Source organism: Macaca nemestrina, chromosome 3 (assembly GCF_043159975.1).
Source record: "Macaca nemestrina isolate mMacNem1 chromosome 3, mMacNem.hap1, whole genome shotgun sequence".
In the NCBI taxonomy this organism is placed as follows: domain Eukaryota; kingdom Metazoa; phylum Chordata; class Mammalia; order Primates; family Cercopithecidae; genus Macaca; species Macaca nemestrina.
The window spans coordinates 181,484,254-181,504,538 of record NC_092127.1 but is presented as its reverse complement, the minus strand read 5'-3'; the positions used below and the strand labels follow the sequence as shown (position 1 = coordinate 181,504,538).

General features: G+C 44.9%; 1 protein-coding gene across 8 annotated transcripts in view; it reads right to left on the bottom strand.

The window, feature by feature from the left end:
- The window catches only part of LOC105487901 (prominin 1), a 155,304-nt gene extending 135,572 nt beyond the window's left edge, over window positions 1-19,732 (bottom strand). For 2 of the 8 annotated variants that reach the window (XM_071093833.1, XM_024794759.2), the window contains exons 1-2: window positions 18,495-18,665; window positions 16,194-16,276 (exon numbers count right to left, since the gene is read on the bottom strand). The gene's annotated coding sequence lies outside the window, so the exon portion shown is untranslated. Of the gene's footprint in view, window positions 1-16,193; window positions 16,277-18,494; window positions 18,667-19,713 lie in introns of those variants that run through there. The other 6 variants (XM_011751556.3, XM_011751557.3, XM_024794760.2 and 3 more) reach the window with 4 other exon arrangements.
- Between the last annotated feature and the right edge of the window lie 553 nt (window positions 19,733-20,285).

Genomic DNA, 20,285 nt, shown 5'->3' with positions numbered 1-20,285 from the left:
TTGGAAGCAATGTATGTGTCCATCAGGAGATGAATGGATAAAGAAAATGTGGTTCATATACACAATGGAGTACTATTTAGCCATAAAATAAATGAGATCCTGTCATTTGTAGTAACATGAATGGAACTGGAGGTCATTATTTTAAATGAAATAAGCCAGGCACAGAAAGGCAAACTTTACATGTTCTCACTTATTTGCAACTGCTAAAAATGAAAACAGTTGAACTCATGGAGATGGAGATTAGAATGATAGTTACCAGAGGCTGAACAGGGTAGTGGAGCAGGGAGGGGGTGGTAAGTAGGGATGGCTAATGGGTACAAAAATTAGAAAGAATGAATAAAATCTAGCATTTGCTAGCACAACAGGGTGACTATTGTCAAAAATAATTTAGTTGTACATTTTAAAATAACTATAGTTGGATTGCTTGTAACGCAAAAGGATAAATGCTTGAGGGGACAGATCGCCTATTAACCCTACGTGATTATTAGACATTGCCTGCCTGTATCAAAGTATCTCATGTACCCCATCAATATAGACACCTACTATGTACCCACAAAAATAAAAAATTTAAATATTTAAATATTCATCTCAGAATCCCCAACTGCCTGTATAAATGTTTGTTCTTCAAATTTCCCTTTGAACCAGTCCAGTCACAACATCTTACGGTTCCTTCATTCATTAGCGAGTTGAGTAAAATCTTTGACTTGTGTTCAGTGTTTATTTGCATGAAAGTCTTGTTTGTAATTCCTTGAAAATTACAATTTAGAAGGCTTAATGAGGCTTATCTCTAGGGATGCAAATAGCAAATTGTAAACATTCTGCAATTAATTTGTAGTTAAAATTTGAATAAACACTGGAAAGGTGAAATGCACAGCTACCTCTAAACCTTTCAAGAGACTCTCACATTGATCTGGGATTATAGTAGCCTTTTAGCTGGGACACAGGTGCTGCCAGCCTCACACCAAAGAGTCCTATCAAGTTTTCTTCTGATCTCCCAACAGCAATCCCATTTAGGGCAAGCTTTGACTCGAGGCTCCAAGGAACTGCTAGAGACAAAGGGAAATATTAAAAGAGCTAGACTCGAATACATTCCTTTTGACTGCTGAGAACACAGAATGATTTGCTGTTTTTTAATTAACAGGGACGAGGTTCTTGAAGATCAAGGAAAGTGAGAAGTAAGTTCAAATGTTGACAAAATATCCATCCTCAGAATTTAAATAGAAGTCCCCTGCCCAAGAAGATCAAGACCAGGGAGGATTCAGGCAGGTTTGGCTGGATGGAGTCTATTTGCAGAAGCTGTGCTTGGAGAATGAATAAAATAATGAGACTGCCTAATGCTTTCCAACCTGGGTTAAATTTGAGGGAAATTTTCAGAACACTTTTCATATAGAAGGAAGAAGAATTACAAGTCAGAAAATTGATCTAGATTGGAGTTTTTAAATCTCAGGACTCTCCACACTGTGGGCTGAATAATTCCCTGCTGTGGAGGGAGGTTGTTCTGTATATTCTAGGATGTTTAATAGCATCCCTACATTCAACCCCACCAGTGGCAACATCTCTCACTCCTGACTGTGACAACCAAATATGTTCAAAACCTAGGGTTTGATTTTTTTTAAGTCACAGGTGGAATGATTGAGTTCAGGCAGAATATTATCAGATATATTAAGCGAGGGGTCCCTGGCGGCAGTTTTGGCAAATACTAAGGACTGCGGTCATGAGCTGAAGCGGACTTACCTGTGCATCCACCCTACTTGACCCAGTTATGGTACCTGCCTGGCCCTGTGGGCAGGTGAGTTTCTTCTGGTTACAGGATTTTTGCAGTTGTTAGATACTTGTTTTCTCCTGTAATCTTCAAAGCAAGCCACCTGGGTAGGTATTATCGGCCCATCGGGCAGATGGAAGAGTTGAGGCGCACAGAATATGTGATTTACCCAGTCACAGAAGGGGCAGACCAGTGCTCAAAGCTCTCAGAATCCTCATCAGAACCCTTCCTACTACAACACAGAAGAGAAGGTGTGCACTGCCCAAGCATGAGAGAAAGCCAAGGCTACTGTGGGAAACTTGGACTTCACTATGATGGGTAATTAAGCCTCTAATCACGCAGACTTCTTAGTTGTACACCCTGACAGCCAAGACAGCAAGAGTAAGAGTAAGAAGTTCAGAAGGACGACACTGGGGAGTTCTCACATTTGTGCCGTATCACCCCCAGTGACAGCCTGCCCCAGAACAATTACAAAGTGAACTGTTTCAGGGAATGTACTCGCCGCCTCCTTGTATTCCTCACTTCCATGTTTGCAGCACACGGGGCAGGATGCTTGTTACAAATGTAGCCCAGCACTTGCCAAAATTCCAAATTTTACTCCTAAGTCTGATTGAGCATAGAAGCACTTAGAAAAAAGAATAGAAGGACTATTAATAAAATATCCTACGGACTGAATGAGAAATTGCTTAGCAGATGATAGCCTTCAATAAATCCCAGAGGAAAGCAGAGGCAATAAAGTGAAATTATAAGCTCTTTAAGCAGACAAATAAATGTAGTAACAGTAAAAGTTGTCTAAAAGATAAATGAAATATATCCACGGGGCAGTTTTATGTCCTTGTTGCTGCCATTTGCTGACTATCTACCATTTCTCAGGAACGGAGTGAAGTAGTTTCCATACATTCTGTTATTTAATTAAACCCTCATAGGGGGCCATTTTTATCCCCATTTTCCAGAGAAGGAAATTGAAGTTTGCAGAGCCAGGCTCTACACTGTTATTTTCATAGTAAGAGGAGCAGTAGAGCAGTTACCATTTGTCGAGGAAACCATTACTCTAATCACCTTACACACGTATTTCATTTAATGTTTAAGATAATCCTAGGAAGTAGGTATTATCCAGCAAGCTAAATAGAAGCACATTGAATAACTGTTATGCACCAGGATGGGGCTAGGTGGTGGGAATACACCAGGAAACAGTCCCTGCCCTCGCAGAACTCACAGTTTAGAAAGAAAAGCAGGCATTGACAAACACTTTCAGATGAGGTGAGTGGTACATAAGTGGGCATCTCCATAGATGTTATGAAAGTATATAAAATGATGTCTATATTCATTTTCTGGGGCTGCCTAACAAAGTAGCACAGACTGGGGGGATTTAAACAACAGAAATGTATCGTCTCACAGTCTGGAGGCCACAATCAAAGTATTAGCAGTGCTGGCTCCTCCTCAAAGTGGTGAGGGGGATCTGCTCCAGGATTCTCTCCTAGCTTTTCGTAGCCCCAGATGTTGCTTGGTTTTTAGATGGAATTCTCCCCATGTCTGGCCATCATCTTCCTTCTGTACATGTCTGTCTCTGTATCCATGTTTCCCTCTTTAAAAAAGGACACCAGTCAGAATAGGTTAGGGTCCACCCTCATGACCTCATCTTAACTTGATCATCTGCAACGACCCTATTTCCAAATAAAGTCACATTCACAGGTACTGGCAATAGGACTCTAATATCTTTTAGGGATACATAATTCAACCAGCAACAGTTTCATTATTATAGATGGAGTAACTGATGCTCAGAGAAATTGACCTGCCTAAGATCACCCAGCTGACACGTGGTAGAAGTGCAATTCTGTCTTGGGTCTGACCAGTCCTGGAGGCCAAACCTTTAACAACTATGCTAAACCAGCTATCAAGAAGACAAATCTTAAGAAAGTGCTTCAGAAATTTTTGCTCACTGATTATCTCTGCAAGATACAAAATCATTTATTCTTTTTTTTTTTTTTTTTTTTGAGACGGAGTCTCACTCTGTCGCCCAGACTGGAGTGCAGTGGCCAGATCTCGGCTCACTGCAAGCTCCGCCTCCCGGGTTTGTGCCATTCTCCTGTCTCAGCCTCCCGAGTAGCTGGGACTACAGGTGCCCGCCACCTCCCCGGCTAGTTTTTTTGTATTTTTTAGTAAAGACGGGGTTTCACTGTGTTAGCCAGAATGGTCTCGATCTCCTGACCTCGTGATCCACCCGTCTCGGCCTCCCAAAGTGCTGGGATTACAGGCTTGTGCCACCGCGCCCGGCCATTTATTCTTTAATTCATCCAACAAACAGTTATTGAGCACCTACAGTGTGCCCATGCCAGGCTTGGTGCTAGCATTAGGGACCTATCCGTGAATAAAAACAATAATCCCTGACCTCAACTTTTACACACAGTCATTAAAAGTTGATAAGTCTTCTAAAAATAGAGAAGAAACGAATGAAGGAGAGAGCCTTGGAAGCAGCAATTACAGCAGGACTCACTGAGATAGGGTTTGGGGTTGAGGAGTGAGCCAGGTGGTGAGGACAGAGGACAATCAAAGCCAGGTCCTGGGGCAGGAGCAGGCCTGGCCTATTCAAAGAGCTCCCAAGAGGGCAGATGAAGTAACTGAATGTGGGTGACTGTCAGAAAAGACCTGCTTGCTCAAAGTCAAAGCGAATCAACGGCTAATGTGTTTTCAAATCCCACCTCCTACTTCCAAGATGGAAGGCCTTACCATGAAAATACAGATAGCGATGTTCAGACCTAGGGCTGGAAGTAAAGACATTTTCTTGATGAGCTTTCAGTGAGCATTTAGTCTGTGCCAGTCAGGCTCCCTCCTTGACACTTATGGACATACAGGTGACTTCAATCCCAGCCCCACAAACTTTTTGTTAGGACTTGGCTGCTTACACACTGTAGTTACTCAATTAAACTCTATTAAATGGCAAATAATGATAGTGGTTAGCAAAATAATAATGTAAAAAAAAAAGGCAATAGGAACAACAACAACAAAACCTGGATCTATCTGAATGTGACAAAGCAATGATCATAAGCCTGAGGAAACAAGGCCTTGGAAAACTGAGCTGAGGTTAGAGGATTTTAGAGATTCACTGAGTTACAAATTTGCAGAAGGTAACATTTATATGCATGTCATTCTGCACAATGTTTCAGGAGCCATTTAATACTGTCGAGAAGTACTAAAATGCATAGACCTAAAAAGAGGATTTGTTGCTTTCAGAGATACCAAATTTGAAGACGGGTTTAAAAAAAGAAAACAAAGTAAGTAAAATTAACATTGAATTCTAAGGAAAAATTCCCTGGTAAGGAGACCTAGAGATGCAAGGAATGCTAATGAACATTGTAAGGGTACACTGAAGTCAAATTTAAGTCAGTAAAATTATTAAAGCTGGGTAATAGGTATCAGGGGTCTGTTTGGTACAGGTTTGAAATTTCTCATCATAAAAAGGTAAAAAGAAAAAGGAAGAAAAAATGTTAATGGCTGGAATGCTGGAAAATGGAGGTGGCACCAGAGCCCCTTGTATTAGTCCATTTTCATACTGCCATGAAGAAATACCCAAAACTGCACGACTTATAAAGAAAAAGAGGTTTAGTGGATGCACAGTTCCACATGGCTAGGGAGGCTTCACAATCATGGTGGAAGGTGAAGGAAGAACAAAGTTATGTCTTACACGGCGGCAGGCAAGACAGCATGTTCAGAACTGGCCTTCATAAAACCATCAGATCTCATGAGACTCATTCACTATCACAAGAACAGCACAGGAAAAACCCACCCCAATGATTCAATTATCTCCCATTGGATCCCTCTTATGACAAGAGGGATTTATGGGATCTACAATTCAAGATGAGATTTGGGTGGGGACACAGCCAACCCATATCACCCCTCAACAGGCTGCAGGGAAGGTGTGCTGGAAGCAGGGTGCAAACCCAAGGGCTGGGTGAATCTATAGTAAAGACCAGAGTCAGCATGCAAGCAGAGTACTGTCATTCATATGCTCAGCCATTTTCATCATATTAAGTGTTATGGAAGGAAAATGTCAAATGCTCAAAGGCTTAACAAATAAGGGACCACTTTTATTGGCCAGGCAGCAACATGATCTCTGGGGTAGACCAACTTGGGTTCAAATCTGACTCTGACACACCTAACTCTATATGTCATCTTGAGCTTCTTATACTTAACCTTCTATGAGCCCTTATTTCCTCGCCTGTAAAGTAGAATTAACAACAGTAGCACTGCTGGGTGTCATGAGTCTCACATGAGACAAGGCATGCATGGCACCTGCACGGCAGAGGGTTCCAGTAAGGGCTGGTGCTCTCTTCCTGACCATGCAACCTCTGATTGTATTTAGGGCGGCACAAGGATCCTTCCTTAGAAGGACCCCAATCCCACCCCTGAGAGAGGCAGGTAAAATTGTGCAGGGAAGTACAAAAGGGCCTGAATCTCCCCCTAGCTCGTCCTCATGATAAAACACAGTCCAAATGCATCCTAGATGGGGCCAATCACATTGCTAAAAGTGAAACCAACTTAGTATTTTCCTTCTGCCATTTAAAAAAAATACAAGCTTGTTCCTTCTCCAGAGTTCTCTATTTTAATAAATAACATCAGTCTCCCAAGATGAAAATTCAAACTTACCTATGTTATTGGTCATGTGGATCGAACAATGCAACCCCTTTTCTTGCTGGGGACCTCCTCCCCATTTGTGGAGAGTAGCAGTGGGACACAGCCCAGCACTTTTCACCACAAAAACCTAACAATCGTCCTCCCATGCACCTGTCACACACCCAAGCATGACCCTTCCAAGGCCTGGCTGGTTGGCCACTCCAGCCTGGGACTTTCACTCTGGAGTGTGTGATGCAGGACAGGAGGCCAATCAGACATCAGAGTAGCAGCAGGGGTGGTGGTATGGGTGGTGCCACATGCCAGCTGTAGTGTCCTAATCAGGCTGTACCTGACCTGGAGTGCTGATTCCAAACTCCAGCCTCCTGACAGGGCCAGGAGCCATCCAATATCCTTTGGATATATTCCTCTTCTGGGGAGAATGATTAGTCAGAGTTGGCTTCTGGTGACCCCTGATTGATTAACACACCACCTTCAACATTGCCCTCATCTTCCTTTTGTAATCCATCCCCTCCTCTACAGTCTCATGGTGGCAGTGCTAACTCAGCCACTCATGTACTGTGTGGACTCGTCATACTCCATGTACTGTGTAAAGTCCCCCAAAGTCCCAGCTCATTGCTCACTCATTGGGATTAAGGGGAGGCAAGTGATTTGTCATGCAAGTACAGGTTCAGATCCTGTCTGTATGTTACATTCTGAGGCGTGTGTCTCATGGAATTTGGGGCATAAATATGGATTTTTAAAATATTGCATTAAGTATTATTTACTATAATTAATGAGCTGTTTGGGAATGCCCTTAAATTTTGTGCTGGCCCCTTGAGTGACTCTGCAATACTGACCAAGACCATAGCTCATCCACACACTTCCCTTCCTTCACTAAACAAACTCTTCAGAGCATCGCTCTGCATCCAACTGCACTAGGCTCTAAGGATGCAGAGGTAATTAACACCAAGTCAGGCCTTCAAGAATGTTATTTGTCTAGTGGGGGGAACAAATCAATGCCACTTGGAATTCTACATGCACCAATAAAGGGAGAGTACAAGATAAGCATGCCCATAAGGCAGGAAGTCTCAGTTCAACCCCACATGAAACCTTCCAGAAAAGGTTTCCCAGGGCTATGATGCTCCAGCTAACTCATTAGAATGAAAAGTTTGTCAGATGAAGAACAAGACTAAGAGGAGAGGAGCCCTGGGCAGAGAGGTCAGCACACACAGGCATGTTCAGATTCAGTCAGTGGTTTGGTGGGGCTGGATCGTGTGGGCTGGGACATAATATTGGTAAAAATGAATAACGATAGATGAATCTAGAACAGCAAGTTGGAGGGGCTTGGGATGTGGAGGTGCTCACACCCCATGCTGAGGAATTGGGACCATCTGAAGGCAATGGGGAGACATTGAGGATTGTAGAGGAAGAACTGCTTGACATTAGCTATAGGAAGATTACCCCAGAAGGAGGACCGGGGAGGAGAAAGATGTGGGAAGAGAGGAGCCTGACAGGAGTCACCCAGGTGGGTACTCAGGGCTGGTTCATGGGCTTGGCATTTTGGAATAATCCATTAGGTTTACCCTCTCCTTGTGCTGCTTCTTTCCCCCTAGTTGCTGGCAAGCAAAGTGCAACTATTAGATGTAGCAACTGTCCACCGGCCTCAACACCCTGGGTCTACAGAATAAGGTCTCCTTTACACTTACATCCCAGCTAGAAAGACTCCATGCCCTGCCCCACCTCCACCCGCCTCAGCAGGAAACCAAGTGCCTCTTACAGCACCTATGCGGCATTTCTGGGGGTCCCCCACCACTCAGGGCCTGACACCTTCTTAAGTTCTAGCTCTGATGGTCGCGACCCACAAAGCCTCCTGATGAGGCCCTTCCACTGCCCCTGCTGACCGAGTGGTGGCCCGAAAGGTCCATCTCCTGGGTGTTTCATTTCGGGACCGTTGCCCTTTCCTCTGATCCACATCACTGAAATTTTAGATTCCCATGAAATGTACGTTCTGCAAGGGCAGGGGTCTTGATCTGTTTTGTTCACTAAAATATCCCAGGAGCCTAGAACTGTGCCTGGCATAGAGTTGGAGCACAGTAAATACGTGCTGAATGAGTGAGTGCTTATTCTCAGCAAGCAGGTTGTGTAGTGAAAAGAATATGGGATAAGCATCTAAACCTGGATTCAAATCCAGCTCTGCTACATGTTAGTTGAGTAGTCAGTTTAAACCCATCACTTTACCTCTCTGCACCTAAGTTTCCTCATCGGAAATGGGGACTATAGCTGTATTTTAGAAAGAAGTGAGGTATAGGCTGGGCTTGATGGCTCACACCTGTAATCCTAGCACTTTGGGAGGCCAAAGAAGGCAGATTGCTTGAGTTCAGGAGTTCAAGACCAGCCTGGGCAACATGCCAAAACCCTGACTCTACCAAAAATACAAAAATTAGCTGGGCACAGTGATGCACTCCTGAAGTCCCAGTCACTTGAAAGCCTGAAGTGAGAGGATCACATGAGCCTGGGAGGTCAAGGCTGCAGTGAGCCATGATTGCACCACTGGACTCCAGTCTGGGTGACAGAGCCAGACCCTGTGAAGGAAGGAAGGAAGGAAGGAAGGAAGGAAGGAAGGAAGGAAGGAAGGAGGGAAGGAAGGAAGGAAGGAAGGAAGGAAGGAAGGAAGGAAGGAAGGAAGGAGGGAGGGAGGGAGGGAGGGAGGGAGGGAGGGAGGGAGGGAAAAGACAGATATTAACACGCAAAGAAAATGAAATGTGACTGTAGTGTGTGGTATATTGTAGGTACTAACAGATATTTCTGTCCCTCTTTCCTCCTTCCCTTTCTTCTACAAATATTACTGAACACCTTCTATGTGTGTAGGCATCATGCCAAGTGTTCAGGACACAGCAAGAGCAAGACAGTGGAGGGAAAAGTTTACTGTCTAGTTTGGGAGATGGATAAAAACATCTGGAAACAAATAAACCAAACAAATCATTTCAAAAGGTGCTCAGAACTATCTGGCCACGTCCAGATTTTAATCTCAGTGGAAATCTCTTTTGTTCCTGACCCATGGGCCAAGGCTGGGTGCTGACTGGGGTCAGGGGCTGGAGGTTCTAGGCCTGACTTGGCCCTTGACCAGATACGTAGACTTGGGGAACTACCTAATACTTCCTGACCTCAGCTTCCTCATCCAAGAGCAGAATCTCTGAGCTTCTTCTCATGGTCCAGCGGTCTGTGATTCATTTTTTTCGCCCAAGGTCTGCACTATATTGGAGCAAGTTTGTAATTCATAGGGAGCTTAATATTTTAATTTAGGAAAGGACCATTAAATTCCTTGCTAATAGACATTGTCATGCTGCTCAGCATCTTCGTTAGCCAATCTATCCTGAGTCTTAAATTAAAGCCAGGAAACCCCAGGGTGTCACTCAGTGTTAATGTCTGGATAGCATTAAGAGGCTTATAGGAGCTTATATTAAGCCTCCCAGCCACCTTCCTTCTTGAGTCAGCTTCCATCCTGCTCCAGCTTTCCAGATGCCACTCAGAGCAGCCCACGTTGGCAATGACTTTGATGGTGGAGTTTCGAAGACATTTTAAGTACAGTCATGTGCTGTTAAATGATGGGGATATGTTCTGAGGAAATACATCGAAGGCTATTTTGCTATGCACATATCACAGAGTGCACTTACACAAATGTAGATGGTCTAGCTTACTACACACCTATGCATATGGTATAGGCTATTGCTCCTAGACCACAAACTTGGACCGCATGTCACTGTACTGAATACTGTAGGCCACTGTAACACATGGGTAGTAGTTGTATATCTAAACATAGAAAAGGTACGGTAAAAATATGGTACGACAATCTTATGGGATGACCAAGGTGTGTATATGTGGCCTGTTGTTGATTAAACATTGTTATGTGGCACATGACTGTAACTGTGCACTGTAGAAGGCATTGCTCTGCAACAGCATGTCCCAGACGTTTTTGTGACGTGACAAGTATGTTATCTGCAGGGTCAGCTCTGGGCAAAAATGTGGAGTATGCATAGGAGGAAGAACATGGACTTTGGAGCCAAACAGACATAAGTAGAAGGCTATGTCCGCAATATCTTGTGTGATCTTGGACATATTTTCTCATCACTCAGAATTCCAATTTCGTCATTGACAAAGTGGGAATAACAGTACCTATTTTACACTGTCATTGTAAGGAGTTTATGGAAACGATACAGTTGGTCCTCAGTAGATCGGGGGCCTCTTAGAAGCTGCACCTCCATGTCACTCTCTGGAGTCTCTGCTCCCATCTGCTTTCCCCGTTGTCCACCCTGGGTAAGCAATCTCCGCTTCTTCCTCATTTTCCTATGTCAGACCTGAGTCTTGGAGGTATTCAGAGATTTGGGGGAACATTTCTCTCTCCTTAGTCCCAGTCCTAGCACTGGAAATGACTTAGGCTCAAGTGTCGCCCCATCCCACCAGCCACCTGCACATGAGAAAAAGGAGACCCCAGGAAGTTGTGTGTATTGAGTGTTTTATATCAGAGGAGTTAAAAGTGTGTGTTCTGGAGGTAGATTGGCTGTGATTTACGGTCTATGTCCCCTTGGTGAGTTACCTGACCTCTTTGTATTTCCGTTCCCTCGTCTGTATATTGTGGCTAGCACCTAATATGGCATAACATTGTGAGGATCAAATGAGTTAATACACACAGAGCTTTGCCCAGCAACTAACATGTATTATTTCCAACAAGTATTTATTGAGTATCTGCCCCATGATGGCAGGTGTCTTTTCTAATGTCACCATGTCAGTCAGTGGGGAACAAGTGATTAAATCCCAGGTCTCTGACTCAAAAGTGCCAACTCCTCCCAGAATTTGCACTTTTCCTTTTTCTTCCCTCCCCATCTTTCAAGCAGGAAAATGGGAGGGAAGGAAGGAAGGAAGGAAGGAAGGAAGGAAGGAAGGAAGGAAGGAAGGAAGGAAGGAAGGAAAGAAGGAAGGAAGGAAGGAAGGAAGGAAGGAAGGAAGGAAGGAAGAGAGGATGTATGGAAGGAAGGAAGGAGGGAGGGAGGGAGGGAGGGAAGGCAGGAAGGAAGGAAGGAAGGAAGGAAGGAAGGAAGGAAGGAAGGAAGGAAGGAAGGAAGGAAAGGAGGAAGGGAGCAAGGAAGGAAGGGAGAAAGGGAGGAAGGGAGGAAGGCAAGAAGGGAGGGAGGGAAGAAGGGAGGGTGGAAAGGAAGAGGGGTAGGATTTAAACCTGCCAAGCATGCTCTCCCTCCTCCTCTGGGGTCAACTGAGCCAGAGCTCACTTCCGTTGAGTAGAAGACGATGGATTCTATGGGGGTTTCTATATTTGATGCTCATGTCTACCTTTATCACATAGTGTGTGTAGACTCACACTCTCCCCTCAACCACAGATTCTTCATTCAGAAGGGTCCAGTTCCAGTTACTGCACAGCTGATAGAGACATTGAGAGGCAGGGAGGAAAGAGGACAGATTTCACATCCAGGACAGAGCAAATTATTTCCTCCCTCTCATTCATTTGTCCGTTCCTTTGTTTAACAAATACTGACTGACTCTGTGTCAGATACTGTGTAGTATCTCATCTAACCCTCATGAACCACACAATGATGGAGGCATCGTCCCATTTTCCAGATGAGAAAGCTGAGGTTCTAGAGGTAAAGAAATGGCAGAATGAGAATAAGTCTGTCTCCCTTGGTCTAGCACTGGGTCATTATTGATCAAGCACTGATTATTATTATTGTTATTATTTTAAGAAACAGGGGCCTACACTGTCACCTAGGCCAGAGTGCAGTGGTATAATCACAGCTCACTGCAGCCTCAAACCCTTGGGCTCAAGTGGTCTTCCCTCCGCAGTCTCTCAAGTAACTGGGACTACAGGAATGCACCACCACATCCAGCAAATTTTTAAACATTTTGTAAAGATGGGGGGCTTATTATGTGGCCCAAGCTGGTCTTGAACTCCTGGCCTCAAGTGATCTTCCCAGCTTAGCCTGCCAAAGTGCTGGGATTACAGGCATGATCACTACACCCAGCCCACTGATTATTTTTTAAGTCATCAAACATATTTTCATTTGACTGGTGGAAAATTATCTAATGTATTCCAAAAATTTACCCCAATAAGGCAGAGAATGAAAAAGCCTGAAAAGTGCCCTATTCCTAGATCACAGTGACAAGAAGGTGGGGTTAGTCGATCAGTTACCCCTATCTGAGGGTGCCAACTCCCTGCCACGCACTATCCTTGGGGCGGGTCATCACTCATGTGGTGTTCTCGGAACACCTTTTGCTCCAAAGTGTGGGCACCACAGTTTTCTGTGCAGAAGCAACATTGCCCTGATGCACTCTTATGTTTCAGAAGGGAAAATACCAGCCAGGGATGCAGAAAGCTGGGTCTGGTTCCACCTCTACCACCTACCAGATGTGTGACTTCAGATAAGCTGATTAACCTCTCTGAGCTTCTGCCTCTCCTTTCAGGAGCTCTGAGAGTGTCCTCATCTCTGCTTGTGCTCCTTTTGAGTGTTCTTTAATTAGCATTTGGACAAAGTTTGTCAGGGCAGAGCTATTTACAGTTGTCCAGGAAGCTGAACTTTCAGTGAAAGTTCTGGAGACTTCCATTCGCCCCTCAAAATAATTCACATAAATAAATATCAGGCTCAGATGCAAAGTTTCTTTTTATAATAGAGAGGAGACATTTGAGAAGGAGCTGTTGCTGTGTTGAAATAGCCACTACAATCATGTTTTTGCCTCCTCTTTGACCTTTCTCTTCTGGGAAACTCCTTTGAGAAGGAGTCCCTTAGAAATGTATTTCCAAAACTTATTTGGTGATAAGATTCACCTGGGGCACTTGAATAAACAAACAAACAGAACCAGAATCCCAAGTCCATCGTCTGGAGTTGTGATTCTGCAGGTTCAGGTGAGTATTCTTACAAGTATACCCGGGCCTGGGTAATTCTTGTGGTCAGATGGACTGGGGGAGCACTTGTAGATCCTGGAGCCCTGGAAATAAACTCAGCGTCCAACCCTGTCATTTTATAGTTGGGGAAACAGAGACCCAGAAAAACTGAATGTCTTACTCACCAGCTGTCACCAACTGAGGCTAAACTGAGACTTGTGTGAAGGTCCTGGGGCTGGGAAGAAGTTGGAATCAGGAGTTTGATTCTTGATCTGCCCACTTAGTAGCTGTGTGGTGTTGGCAAGTATTCTGTTCACCTCACAAAGTATTCCTTGTCAAGGGTCCAAATATTCAGGATGGTCGTGGTGCCATCAGGTTTTTGAGATTGTGCACTTGGCTTAAGTGCTGACAGGTGAGCAAGAGAGAAGTTGACCTGGCCTTGGTGACTGGAGCCCAAAGAAGGAGGCCAAAAAGAGTAGGTACTCCCAAAAGTGAGCAGTGTGGCCAAAGTAGAGGGGGGAACCCTAGGCTGTATAGAGCCCTACCCAGCCTGGTCTGCGAGAGGCAGGAGCGGCTTCCCTGAGAAAAAGAAGGTTGAAGATGGTTAAAGTGACCAGGTCTTAGGCAGATAAAGAGGTGGAGGAGAACACCGCAGGCATCAGGGAAATGTACACAGGCCAGGTAAGTACCAGAAACACGGTCTCGGGTGGAATCACCAAGTAAGAGAGAGAGAGAGAACAGAAGGCAACTCCATGGTAGCAAGGCAACGCAGAGGGAGGCTCATGCAGATCAGGCGGGATCTCGTGGGTGCCCGTGTATATGTTCCATTTTAAAGGCAGAGGGAAGTCACCTGAGGATCCAGGTGATCCAGGACAGAGAGGGTCATGGTGCCATCAGATTTTGGAGGCACATTTGTGAGCTGAGAATCATCATCTGAATATGGCAGGGGGTGGGGAGTTCCTGATTTGCCTCCTGCTTTCTCTCTGACCCCTCTGTGGTCTAATTCTCCACCCAGTGGCCCTAGCAATGCTTTCATAATGGAAGCCAAATCCTGTCACGTCTTTGCTCAACTGCCCTGACGGTTCCCATCTGCTATAGTTTGGATGTTTGACCCCTCCAAATCTCATGTTGAAATGTGATTCCCAGTGTTGAAGGTGGGGCCTACAGGGAGGTGTCTGGGTCATGGGGTGGATCATTCATGCATAGTTTGCTGCCCTCCCAGCAGTGAGGAATTCATGGAGATCTGGTTGTTAGAGTCTGGGACCTCTCCACTTCTCTCTTGCTTCCTCTCTCACCTTGTGACATGCTTGCTCTCCCTTCTTCCCCCATGATTTTAAGCTCCTGAGGCCTCACCAGAAGCAGATACTGGTGGCATGCTTCCTGCACAGCCTGCAGAACTATGAACCAAATAAACCTTTTCTTTATAAATTACCCAGTCTCAGGTATTTCTTTAGAGCAACGCAATACAGATCAACACACTATCTCATTCCTCACTCAGCACAATGTGCAAAGTGCCCAGTGTGGCCTGTAACTATCTGTCCTAAGCCCCAACACCCACACCTTCCTCTTTCTAACTGGACACCAGTCCTGCTGGCCTCCCTTAACATCGAACAGCCTGTCTCTCGAGACGTTTGCACTGACTGCTCCCATGCCTGGGGGCAGAAGGGTCAGCCCCAGACACCCCCACAGCTCCCTCACTCCCCAGGCCTTTCTTGACTGCCTGCCACTCGCTGACCCGGCAGCTCAGCTTTCCTTTGGTGCACTCACACCTGTCATCACTTATATGCATTTGCCCAATTCTTTCCTGAATGCTAACCCATTAGAAGGTAAGCTCCATGGCAGCGGGAACTTGGGTCAGTTTGCTTCTGCTCTCCCCATGGTCTGGCACAGAGCCACCAGCCAATAATATTGTTGGGTCAATGGCTGAACAATACCTATCTTGAATGTTTATTGAAAAGCTTGAAGAGTAGAATTTCTATACACACAGTACTAGTTGCAATATGTGGTCAGTGAGTAGAAGCTTCCTCATTTCTTTCTATTGCATCCTCCCTTCCAGACTTACAATTAGAAGTTATTTCCAGGACATCAGTCATCCCTGGGCACCCAACTGACCACACTAAACCCTCTGCCCTTCCTGCCAGCACCTGGCTCTGTCCTTGACAGAGCTTGTTGTTTGCATTTCTCTGGTGTCAGCTTAGCTGTGTCCCTAGGGAAGGAGATGGTGGTGGTGGTGGTGGGCGGGGGCGGTGTGTGTGCAGTTACCATACAGTACATTGGGATGGTTGGGAAGCTGGTGCCTCTTAGATCGAGTCATTTCTCTGGTTCCTTTGGACCCTATGTGATCAGAACCCAGAGGTGGTCATCACACCCATGTGACACCAACTGCATGCCAGGGCATGTAATGATTCAGGGTCATTGTGCAGGGACAGAAAAAACAAAGCCTTCCTTGCACCTTGACTAATAGGTTCTTCTCCACTGACCCCAGCACAAACAGACTGTGCTAGTCTGGATGTTGCTGGCAGTGTGAACTTGGGATCATGCGCAGAAGCGTACTTTCCTCCCCGAAAGCATGGCTTGAGATTCCTGGAGATAGCAAGGCTGTTTGTAGTAGAGAGTCCCAGATGACCATCTGAGAGGGGTTTCTCCTCCTTCTTTCTTTACTTACAACTCACATTGACTCAAATAATATATGGAGACATTTGCAAGCTTCTTTGGGAAGGCAGCATTGCAAACTGTCAAGAAGTCTGATACCTAGTTCAGGATGTTTAACCTGAGAGGCTCCTGGATCGCTAAAGGATTTGGATGTGGGCCCTGAACTTGTATGCAAAGCGTGGGTCTATCATGAATATTTGCAGAAAGAGGGTCCGCTGCTTTTCTCAGATTCTGAGAACCAACCTGTGAAAACGTCCGGTCTAGACAGGAGAAGTGACTTACCTGACTCACAGCGTCACTGGCCACCCAGCCTCCACCTCCACATCTGCTGCTATCCACAACCTGCATCTGCGAGGTCATTGGCACTGTTTAGAACAAATGATGAACAATTCAATAACAGCAAAGCCAAGGACTATGAAAACCAAAAGCTCAGGGAAAAGAAAATACATCAACACATTAACCATGATTGCCTCTATGAGCGGTTGGGCAAAAATCTTTTTCTTTTTTCTTCTCTTTTTAATTTTTGTGTATTTTCAAGATTTTCTATGAAAAAGCATTTAAATTTAATTATTATCAAGAGGAAAACTTTAAGAAAAACAAATAACTGTAAATATATAAATGTAGCCCTTCTTTATACAGTTTTTTAGGTTTTTTAAAAGCGTTGCTGTTATTCAAAGTTTACAGTTTAGATATTTTGGGAACCTGCTTTTCTGGGGGAAAAAAGCATGAAAGTTTTAGAATGCATTCATTTTCACTCCTTTAGCATTTAGTTGAAGAAGGAGTTAGTGGACATGCTTTAAAGGATAATTTTCATGCTCTGATATGTTCTATTAAAGGGCAAGCTGCATTCATTGGAAAGATGCGTTTTTATGGTTAGTTTTGATATGGCAAAGATTTTGGTTCACTTAACTATTGTAAAGTTTTACTTCTTTAGGGACCAAGCTAAATTCAGGGAGCTACATTTGCCCTAAGATACCACTCCAGGGTAGCCCTCTATTTTTCTACACTTTAGCTTTAATGGAGTTTTTCAAATATGAATTCTAAACTGTTACTTCAGCTGATGAACTCAAAGTGACAGCTATTAAACTCAATATTTATAAGATTTCCTAGAATAAATTTAATCGTCATATGAATACTTGCAGTCAGCTGTCACTGTTGCTATAAATACCTCTCTTGCCTTCTCGAGTCCCAAGTGTGCCAACACTAGCTCTGGCCTCAAGAGAAGAAGTTAACTAGGTATCACCAGTTTATGTGACCTCACCGTGGTCAATTGTTTTGATTCATCTGGGGCAGGTCTTTGTGTAGTTTAGGCTCTTTCCACACAAAAAGACTATATAAAAGTGTTCTCATCCTCATGGAGAAAGGACACATGGCTTTTACCTTTAGGCATGTAGAAATATGCTTCCAAATCTATGCCTGATGTGTAGCTATGCTGTCTACTGGAATCCCATCCTGAATTTATAGTGATAAAAATAATTTAAATGAGTATAAGTCATCTTGTCTTTAAATATATAAATCTGACTTCAAACCCTGGTTCTGTCTCTCAGTAGCCGTGTAACCCTGGGCAGCTCACATAACTTCTCTGACCATCCTCTACAAAACAGGGATAGTAATACACTTCAGTAAGATTGCCAGGAGGGTTTTTGGAAATAAAGTATGTTATGGCATTATTACCCCAGTGTGTAGCATGCAGCCCACATTCAAATTCACTTCATTTTCCCCACCTAATTCTCAGAGAATAATGTCAATTTTATTCAGTTAAGCAAACATTAATTGGGCATTTGTTATGTGCAAATCACTAGAGATACCGGCACTTCATTCATGTCTTTAAGAATCCCAGCCGGGTGCTGTGGCTTGCACCTGTAATCCCAGGGAGGCTGAGGTGGGAGACTCATTTGAGGCCAGGAGTTCAAGACAAGCCTGAGCAACATATGGAGACCTTGACTCTATTAAAAATTAAGAAAAAACTTAGACAGGCTTGTGCCTGTAGTCCCAGCTACTCAGGAGGCTGAGTAGGGATGATGCTGGAGCTCATAATTTGACTGCAGTGAGCTATGATCATGCCACTGTAATCCAGCCTGGCTGACAGAGTGACCAAGTCAGACCCTGTCTCAAAAAAAGAAAACAAAAACAGAAACAAACAAACAAACAAACCAAAAAAACCTCCCTATCTTCCAGGGAGGATAGAGCCTTTGTCCTTTCATAGGTCTTAATTATGTCAGATTGTAAAAATGCCTTAATCAAAGTATCAGGAAAAGGTTCTGGGATCCAAGGAAAAGGAATATTAGTTTCACCTGGTATGACTTTACCAAAAAGGTTACAGAGCCTCCAGTGAGCCCTTGAAGGATGAGTAAGTTCTGGCCTTAGAGAGGAGCAAGATTTTGGAAAGCTGAGAATGAAGAGGGAACAGTAAGAGGGAACAGTAAGAGGCAACAGCAAGAGCACAGGCAAGGAAGAATAAATGTATGGGTGGAGTCGAAGAACCCTTTGAAGGGACAGATCTTGGGAGAAATGACCAAGTAACAGAAAGATAGGGGGACAGATAGGAGAAAGGGCCAGGTGGAAAGAGCCATGGCTCCTCACCATTGCCTCTGGCATCTTCCCACCTCTTGAAGCAAAAGTCTTAGAACTGTAGTAGAAGCTAAGTTGACACCTGTTGTCTTCATTCACTCAACAAATATGGATTGAAACTTCTATGTGATAGGTCCTATTTGAGGTGCTTGGAAGTCAACAGTGGTCAAGACACAGTTCCTGTCTTCATGGTGCTTACACTCTACTGTGGCAAACAGACAATAATGAGAGAAAAAACAAATAAACATACTGCAGAATATAATTGTAGGAAATTAGTGTTGCGTAGTAAGAGAATGTGTAAGGGATAGATAAGAGTTGTTCTTTTCCATGGGGTGGTCAGAGACCTCTCTGTCAGATATTTGAGAGGACTTGAGTAAAGTGGATAACCGAGGGAAGCAAGTTCCAGGCAAAGTACAGTGCAAAGTCTGGGGAAAAGGGGCCAGCTTCGTGTGTTCAGGGAACAGCAAAGAAGCCTGGATGGGTCCAGTGCAGGGCTAGGAAATGAGATCAAAAGAGATATGGAAGAGCACCAATAAGGTTTCCCAACCCCAAGTTCTGTAACCCACTCTCTGCTCCTGCTCTGATCCTTGGAGTCTGGAGTTTAAACCTAGGCTTTCTGGGACAGATTCTCTTGGCTCCCTGCTGGCTCCCTCTGTCCTTACAAACACGCCTGACCCTTGGCACACAATCCTTGACACGAGTCTTTGGGCAGAAAACCCACTGAGAAGGGCTTCAGTCACTGGGGTGGCTCTGCCTCCCTCAATGGCATCCTGATCAAATGCTCCCCTTGATTCTCCAAGGTTGGCAGCAGCCAGGGAGATTCTCCAACATGGGAGGGCCATGGAAGTCTTGCCACTGAGGCCCCCCTTTCCCTTGGGACCTCACTAGTGTCATCATATCCCTGGCATGGCGAGGCTTGCCTGTTCTTTAAACTCTGATCTATGCCTGAATACCTGATCTATTTCCTCAATTTGCCCTAACCCAAATGAGATCAAACCTGATTGTTTAGCAAGATTTTAGAGAAGACCTAAACATAAACAGAGTAACTGACAACTGCCCACTGCTGTGCATGGCTGCTCTCAGAACCCTCAAGGCTGCCCACAGCCGTCCCTTGACTGGCTCAGCCTCCTCCAGGGCAGTGGCCACCACCTCCATCATCCCCATCACCTGGCACCCCTCCTCCCTATGTCTGGGAACTTCTGGGGTCCAGATCCAGGAGAAAGGAACTCACAGAGAAGAAAGCAGCAACTTCTGCCAGCCTAAGGCCCACCTCCAAGCTACTTCCTGTCCCAGCACCCTCCCCTTCCTGCCTGATTGACATTGGGAACAGCCACTCTCTGGGCAGACACTGCCCAGCACCCTGGAAGCTTGGAACTCCCCTCAGTCCCATCAGAGCATCAGAGCAGTGTCCTCTCAGGGTCATTCCTGAGATCACAGATATTCCCGCAGAAGGGTTTGTCACGGCCCCATTTGGTGCACGTGGATTTGGTCTGTCCCTGCCCTGAGCTGCTTAGGGTAGGAACTTCCACCTGGTCTGGCCCCTCAAAGATCTGCTCAGCTCACCAGCACCACACAGCACTGGGAGTCAGGAGCCTGGCAAGGCAGCCTTCCTGCTCACACTCTGCCAGGACAGATGCTGCATCTTTGGGAGGCAGCTTGGGGGCAGAGTGGGCTCAAAGAGGGTTTCTTGAAGACCCGTTTGACTCAGGGTGGGGACATGGTTCCTTTTATCCATCGGGATCTGGCTGAGGAACTGTGACCCTATTTACAAGACAGATACTAAAGTCAGTGGTGCAGAGTAGT